The sequence below is a fragment of the Barbatula barbatula genome (assembly GCF_947034865.1).
Source record: "Barbatula barbatula genome assembly, chromosome: 16".
NCBI classification, from domain to species: domain Eukaryota; kingdom Metazoa; phylum Chordata; class Actinopteri; order Cypriniformes; family Nemacheilidae; genus Barbatula; species Barbatula barbatula.
In genome coordinates this window covers 13,000,054-13,008,933 of record NC_136779.1, presented here as the reverse complement: position 1 = coordinate 13,008,933, position 8,880 = coordinate 13,000,054, and positions in this window count along the sequence as shown.

Sequence of the window (8,880 nt, the reverse complement as noted above, 5' to 3'; positions counted from 1 at the left end):
TCTTTTGGTGCCCCCGAAAGTGGTATTCTGCCCACCTACCACCGAAAGCATGGCGGTCGCCACCCACTGGTCCCGGCAAAGCACGGTTGTGCCCACTAACCTCATGTGAACCACTAAGCCACGCCCCCTCGCCCACGAACCAACTATTTTTCCCCCTGACCACATATGCGTACCAGAGGGGGCGCTGTTGTGCCCGCTGACCCACTAAGACACGCCCCCTCGCCCACGAACCCACTATTGTGCCCACTGACCACATATGGGTTGGCCGTGGAGGCACTATCGTGCCCGCTGACCGACTAAGCCACGCCCCCTCGCCCACGAACCAACTATTGTGCCCCCTGACCACATAAGTGTTGCCCACGAAAGCGCTATTGTGCCCGGTGGCCCATTAAACACAACACCCTCGCCCACAAACCAACTATTGTGCCCCCTGACCACATAAGTGTTGCCCACGAAAGCGCTATTGTGCCCGGTGGCCCATTAAACACAACACCCTCGCCCACAAACCAACTATTGTGCCTCCTGACCACATAAGTGTTGCCCACGAAAGCACTATTGTGCCCGGTGGCCCATTAAACACAGCACCCTCGCCCACCGACCAACTATTGTGCCTCCTGACCACATAAGTGTTGCCCACGAAAGCGCTATTGTGCCCGGTGGCCCATTAAACACAGCACCCTCGCCCACAGACCAACTATTGTGCCCTTTGACCACATATGACTTGCCCTTGCAGGCACTATCACGCCCACTGACCCACTAAGCTCCAGCACTGACCACGTCTTAACCTTAGAGCCGTCAAGACAACTCGTCGCCAACGTGAAAGCGCTTGGTCCTGTGGTTCTGAATTTCGTATCGTACGAACTGTGAGACGTGAGCGTTGGGTGGGCGTACGCGAGGGTCTTTCTGTGACCAATATTGGCAAGACGTGGCCCTGTCGTGGCCCGATTTACGTATGCCAATGGGGGGACATAGTCGCCTCGACGTGTGCTTTTTCGGGACCCTGGGGTCTTCTGGGGTCTTACAGCAACGATCCCACGTGCAATTTATTTCCATTGCGCTTTTTGTGGACCATTCAACTGAAGCCCATTCATTTCAATGGTCACTCTGTTTGATGGCACGTGGGACGCTCCCCGTGTGGCTAGACATTATTCTTTCGGCCCGAACTCGACATATGCGTAGCGTCACTGTCCCGACATGCGGCAGACAATGTCCCGAGCAGTTGTGAATGCGTTAAAGGTCAAGAGGTCATTGAACAGACTCTTGAATAATGATCTGAAGTGGTAAAATGACTAAGTGTGAATGGGAAGCATTTAGAGGTGTTGCATGAGCATTTAGAGGTGTTGCATGTTGTGCTTTGATCGCATGCGCCCGAGATTTACGCATTTCGACGGGGGGACTGAGTCGCACCGACGTGTGCGTTTTTGTGACCCTGGGGTCTTCTGGGGTCTTACAGCAACGAGCCCACGTGCAGTTTATTCACATTAATACTTTTTGTGGCCTACTCAATGGAAGCCCATTCATTTCAATGGTCACTCTGTTTGATTGCACGTGGGACGCTCCCCGTGTGGCTACGCAGTATTCTTTTGGCCCGAACTCGACATATGTGTAGCGTCACTGTCCCGACATGCGACAGACAATGTCCCGTGCAGTTGTGAATGCGTTAAAGGTCAAGAGGTCATTGAACAGACTCTTGAATAATGATCTGAAGTGGTGAAATGACTAAGTGTGAATATGAAGCATATAGAGGTGTTGCATGAGCATTTAGAGGTGTTGCATGTTGTGCTTTGATTGCATGCGCCCGAGATTTACGCATGTCGACGGGGGGACTGAGTCGCACCGACATGTGCGTTTTTGTGACCCTGGGGTCTTCTGGGGTCTTACAGCAACGAGCCCACATGCAGTTTATTCCCATTAATACTTTTTGTGGCCTACTCAATGGAAGCCCATTCATTTCAATGGCCACTCTGTTTGATTGCACGTGGGACGCTCCCCGCGTGGCTACGCAGTATTCTTTAGGCCCGAGCTCCACGTATGCGTAACGTCACTGTGCCGACATGCGACGAACAATGTCCCGCGCAGTTGCGACCGCATTTGTACGAGGCCCACGAGCTGGTAGTTGGAAATGACTTGGTTTAATGAGAAAGTGGGATGGCTCCCACGGGGGTCCGCTACGTGCTGTCGAGCCAAGCTTGACGCATGTGTCCCGTCGCATTGCCCACGCGAGGCGTACCGAGTTTGGTTTAGTTGCGACCGCATTTAAGGCGCATGCGCCATTCGCATCTCGTTAATCATTTGCCGGGCGCAATAGTTGTTTGGCGTACGTCGCATGGGTACGTCCGATCGCTCCCATCTTTTGGCATGTCACACGGGACGATGGGAATGGCTAACACGTCAATATCCGTCTCGCTACGTTATCCGCATGACATTGACATGCCTATCACGAGCCCGAACGAGATGGTCTTGGTGAGCAAGTGCACGAGATGACTGTGATGAGGATTTCGAGTGCTTTTGTCTCAATCGCTTTCTCTTTGCATTTTCTGCATGCATTGTGGATATGTCGATCGGGGGGTCCAGACGAGTCGTGGTATGCGGTTTGGGGGCTGCGGAACATTCCTGCGAAAAACCCGCCTGCAATTTACGGGCATGCGTTGGAGTAGCGGCTTCGCGGACATGCTTCGATCGCATTGATTTTCGAGTATGTTTGTCATCGGCAGCCCTGACGGAAGCCCCTGCGACGGCGTTATCCTGCGACAACGTTTAGAGGTCGTAAAGGCCACAGAAATGCGACATGTCCGCGAACGCGTACTGGGATAAATGCGACGCGGGCCTTCTCCCGTGCCGCTCCGTAAGGTCGCTCGGTTCCGTAACGCAGACCTTCTGTCACGCGTTCCGGTATCGTCCGCATGTCGAATGCGCGCGCATTTGGTGCATCCCTGTACCAAGTTGCGAACCCTAATCTTAACCCTACCATGCACGCGCAGGCTAAACCGCGCGGCACAGGCGCATGCGCTCTCGATATGTTGTCGGGCGGCACTCGTGTAGTCAGTGAGCGAAAAAATCATATTCGTACGACATTCCTACGAAGAACCCATGAGCAATTTATTTACATTGCTCTTTTTGTGGACTATTCAACTGAAGCCCATTCATTTCAATGGTCACTCTGTTTGATTGCACGTGGGACGCTCCCCGCGTGGCTGCGCAGTATTCTTTCGGCCCGAACTCGACATATGTGTAGCGTCACTGTGCCGACATGCGGCAGACAATGTCCCGTGCAGTTGTGAATGCGTTAAAGGTCAAGAGGTCATTGAACAGACTCTTGAATAATGAGCTGAAGTGATAAAATGACTAAGTGTGAATGGGAAGCATTTAGAGGTGTTGCATGTTGTGCTTTGGTCGCATGCGCCCGAAATTTACGTATGTCGACGGGGTGACTGAGTCGCACCGACGTGTGCGTTTTTGTGACCCTGGGGTCTTCTGGGGTCTTACAGCAACGATCCCACGTGCAATTTATTTCTATTGCGCTTTTTGTGGACCATTCAACTGAAGCCCATTCATTTCAATGGTCACTCTGTTTGATTGCACGTGGGACGCTCCCCGCGTGGCTACGCAGTATTCCTTCGGCCCGAACTCGACATATGTGTAGCGTCACTGTCCCGACATGTGGCAGACAATGTCCCGTGCAGTTGTGAATGCGTTAAAGGTCAAGAGGTCATTGAACAGACTCTTGAATAATGATCTGAAGTGGTAAAATGACTAAGTGTGAATGGGAAGCATTTAGAGGTGTTGCATGAGCATTTAGAGGTGTTGCATGTTGTGCTTTGGTCGCATGCGCCCGAAATTTACGTATGTCGACGGGGGGATTGAGTCGCACCGACGTGTGCGTTTTTGTGACCCTGGGGTCTTCTGGGGTCTTACAGCAACGATCCCACGTGCAATTTATTTCCATTGCGCTTTTTGTGGACCATTCAACTGAAGCCCATTCATTTCAATGGTCACTCTGTTTGATTGCACGTGGGACGCTCCCCGCGTGGCTGCGCAGTATTCTTTCGGCCCGAACTCGACATATGTGTAGCGTCACTGTCCCGACATGTGGCAGACAATGTCCCGTGCAGTTGTGAATGCGTTAAAGGTCAAGAGGTCATTGAACAGACTCTTGAATAATGAGCTGAAGTGATAAAATGACTAAGTGTGAATGGGAAGCATTTAGAGGTGTTGCATGAGCATTTAGAGGTGTTGCATGTTGTGCTTTGATCGCATGCGCCCGAGATTTACGCATGTCGACGGGGGGACTGAGTCGCACCGACGTGTGCGTTTTTGTGACCCTGGGGTATTCTGGGGTCTTACAGCAACGAGCCCACATGCAGTTTATTCCCATTAATACTTTTTGTGGCCTACTCAATGGAAGCCCATTCATTTCAATGGCCACTCTGTTTGATTGCACGTGGGACGCTCCCCGCGTGGTGACGCAGTATTCTTTCGGCCCGAACTCGACATATGTGTAGCGTCACTGTCCCGACATGCGACAGACAATGTCCCGTGCAGTTGTGAATGCGTTAAAGGTCAAGAGGTCATTGAACAGACTCTTGAATAATGAGCTGAAGTGATAAAATGACTAAGTGTGAATGGGAAGCATTTAGAGGTGTTGCATGTTGTGCTTTGGTCGCATGCGCCCGAGATTTACGTATGTCGACGGGGGGACTGAGTCGCACCGACGTGTGCGTTTTTGTGACCCTGGGGTCTTCTGCAGTCTTACAGCAACAAGCCCACATGCAGTTTATTCCCATTAATACTTTTTGTGGCCTACTCAATGGAAGCCCATTCATTTCAATGGTCACTCTGTTTGATTGCACGTGGGACGCTCCCCGCGTGGTGACGCAGTATTCTTTCGGCCCGAACTCGACATATGTGTAGCGTCACTGTCCCGACATGCGACAGACAATGTCCCGGGCAGTTGTGAATGCGTTAAAGGTCAAGAGGTCATTGAACAGACTCTTGAATAATGATCTGAAGTGGTAAAATGACTAAGTGTGAATGGGAAGCATTTAGAGGTGTTGCATGAGCATTTAGTGGTGTTGCATGTTGCGCTTTGGTCGCACGCGCCCGAGATTCACGCATGTCGACGGGGGGACTGAGTCGCACCGACGTGTGCATTTTTGTGACCCTGGGGTCTTCTGGGGTCTTACTGTGATGAGCCCACATGCAGTTTATTCCCATTAATACTTTTTGTGGCCTACTCAATGGAAGCCCATTCATTTCAATGGTCACTCTGTTTTATTGCACGTGGGACGCTCCCCGTGTGGCTAGACAGTATTCTTTCGGCCCGAGCTCCACGTATGCGTACCGTCGCTGTGCCGACATGCGACGGACAAAGTTTGGCGGAGTTGCGACCGCATTTGTACGAGGCCCACGAGCTGGTAGTCTGAAATGACTTGGTTTAATGAGAAAGTGGGATGGCTCCCACGGGGGTCCGCTTCGTGCTGTCGAGCCAAGCTTGACGCATGTGTCCCGTCGCATTCCCCACGCGAGGCGTACCGAGTTTGGTTTAGTTGCGACCGCATTTAAGGTGCATGCGCCATTCGCATCTCGTTAATCATTTGCCGGGCGCAATAGTTGTTTGGCGTACGTCGCATGGGTACGTCCGATCGCTCCCATCTTTTGGCATGTCACACGGGACGATGGGAATGGCTAACACGTCAATATCCGTCTCGCTACGTTATCCGCATGTCATTGACATGCCTATCTCGAGCCCGAACGAGATGGTCTTGGTGAGCAAGTGCACGAGATGACTGTGATGAGGATTTCGAGTGCTTTTGTCTCAATCGCTTTCTCTTTGCATTTTCTGCATGCATTGTGGATATGTCGATCGGGGGGTCCAGACGAGTCGTGGTATGCGGTTTGGGGGCTGCGGAACATTCCTGCGAAAAACCCGCCTGCAATTTACGGGCATGCGTTGGAGTAGCGGCTTCGCGGACATGCTTCGATCGCATTGATTTTCGAGTATGTTTGTCATCGGCGGCCCTGACGGAAGCCCCTGCGACGGCGTTATCCTGCGACGACGTTTAGAGGTCGTAAAGGCCAAAGAAAACCCGCATGTCCGCGAACGCGTACTGGGATAAATGCGACGCGGGCCTTCTCCCGTGCCGCTCCGTGAGGTCGCTCGGTTCCGTAACGCAGACCTTTCGTCACGCGTCCCGGTATCGTCCACATGTCGAATGCGCGCGCATTTGGTGCATCCCCGTACCAAGTTGCGAACCCTAATCTTAACCCTACCATGCACGCGCAGGCTAAACCGCGCGACGCAGGCGCATGCGCTCTCGATATGTTGTCGGGCGGCACTCGTGTAGTCAGTGAGCGAAAAAATTGCATTCGTACGACATTCCTACGAAGAACCCACGAGCAATTTATTTACATTGCTCTTTTTGTGGACTATTCAGCAGAAGCCCATTCATTTCAATGGTCACTCTGTTTGATTGCCCGTGGGACGCTCCCCGCGTGGCTGCGCAGTATTCTTTCGGCCCGAACCCGACATATGTGTAGCGTCACTGTCCCGACATGCGGCAGACAATGTCCCGTGCAGTTGTGAATGCGTTAAAGGTCAAGAGGTCATTGAACAGACTCTTGAATAATGATCTGAAGTGGTAAAATGACTAAGTGTGAATGGGAAGCATTTGGAGGTGTTGCATGTTGTGCTTTGGTCGCATGCGCCCGAGATTTACGCATGTCGACGGGGGGACTGAGTCGCACCGACGTGTGCGTTTTTGTGACCCTGGGGTCTTCTGGGGTCTTACAGCAACGATCCCACGTGCAATTTATTTCCATTGCGCTTTTTGTGGACCATTCAACTGAAGCCCATTCATTTCAATGGTCAATCTGTTTGATTGCACGTGGGACGCTCCCCGCGTGGCTACGCAGTATTCTTTCGGCCCAAACTTGACATATGTGTAGCGTCACTGTCCCGACATGCGGCAGACAATGTCCCGTGCAGTTGTGCATGCGTTAAAGGTCAAGAGGTCATTGAACAGACTCTTGAATAATGATCTGAAGTGGTAAAATGACTAAGTGTGAATGGGAAGCATTTAGAGGTGTTGCATGTTGTGCTTTGGTCGCATGCGCCCGAGATTTACGTATGTCGACGGGGGGACTGAGTCGCACCGACGTGTGCGTTTTTGTGACCCTGGGGTCTTCTGGGGTCTTACAGCAACGAGCCCACGTGCAATTTATTTCCATTGCGCTTTTTGTGGACTATTCAGCAGAAGCCCATTCATTTCAATGGTCACTCTGTTTGATTGCGCGTGGGACGCTCCCCGTGTGGCTAGACAGTATTCTTTCGGCCCGAACTTGACATATGCGTAGCGTCACTGTCCCGACATGCGACGAACAATGTCCTGTGCAGTTGCGAATATATTGGGTTGTCGGTCAACTGACCTTGGTGTAAACTCTTTGTGGGCAGAATAGTGGTTTCGTGGACACTTTTATACTGTAGTGGCAAATGGGCAGGATAGTGGTTTCGTGGACTTCTTAACCAAAGGGCGCACCGAGGTCAAACTTGTTTTACGGTGCACGGGGCGACGTCTGGATCGCGTGCGGGTCACTTCCGGAAAGGAATACGGATGACCACGAAGCCATTATGTCCGTCGAATGGGATAAATGTAAACTGGGACATCCGTATCTCGGCTCCGCAGTGGGCTGCGGCGTCGAAACGTGCGTTCCTGTTCACGCCTCGACCCACTCCTCTGGGAACGCAAGTTTGAATAAGATCCGAGAAAGTCGAAAATTTTCGCCGAAAAAACTATAAGGGGTATGCCTTGGAGTTTTTTTGGCGAAAATTTGCAACTCGCTCAGATCTTTTCCAAACTCGGGATCCCGAAGCAGCGGGTTGAGGCGTGGACAGGAACGCGCGTCTCCAGATCCTGGCCCACCGTGGAGCAGAGATACGGAAGTCCCACTTCTGGTTTATCCCATTGTTCGATATAATGGTTTCGCGGACGTCGCAATTTCGAGTGGGAAAAGCGTCCGTCGCACTGCCGTGGGAATGCCGATCAACGTGATACGTTTCTCGACCCTCTGGGATGCATTTTCGCGAATGGGCAGAATAATGGTTTCGTGGACACATAGCTTTTCTAGTGCCAAATGGGCAGAATAGTGGTTTCGTGGACACATTGCTACGTATTGGCAAATGGGCAGAATAGTGGTTTCGTGGACACGTATACTTACTGTAGTGGCAGATGTGCAGAATAGTAGGCTCATGGTCAACTGCCTTTGCTGTAAACTGAGGCTGGGCATAATAGTGGGCCTATGGTCGACTTCCTTTGCTGTAAACTGATGCTGGGCAGAATAGTGGGCCTATGGTCCACTGCCTTAGCTGTAAACTGAGGCTGGGCATAATAGTGGGCCTATGGTCCACTGCCTTAGCTGTAAACTGATGTTGGGCACATAAGTGGCCATATGGTCAACTGCCCTTGACATAAACTGATGTTGGGCAGAATAGTGGCCTTATGGTCAACTGCCTTTGCTCTAAACTGATGTTGGGCACATAAGTGGCCATATGGTCAACTGGCCTTGACATAAACTGATTGTGGGCAGAATAGTGGGTTCATGGACACATTGCTACGTATTGGCAAATGGGCAGAATAGTGGTTTCGTGGACACGTATACCTACTGTAGTGGCAGATGTGCAGAATAGCAGGCTTATGGTCAACTGCCTTTGCTGTAAACTGAGGCTGGGCATAATAGTGGGCCTATGGTCCACTGCCTTAGCTGTAAACTGAGGCTGGGCATAATAGTGGGCTTATGGTCGACTCCCTTTGCTGTAAACTGATGCTGGGCACAATAATGCACTTATGGTCAACTGCCTTAGCTGTAAACTGATGCTGGGCACAA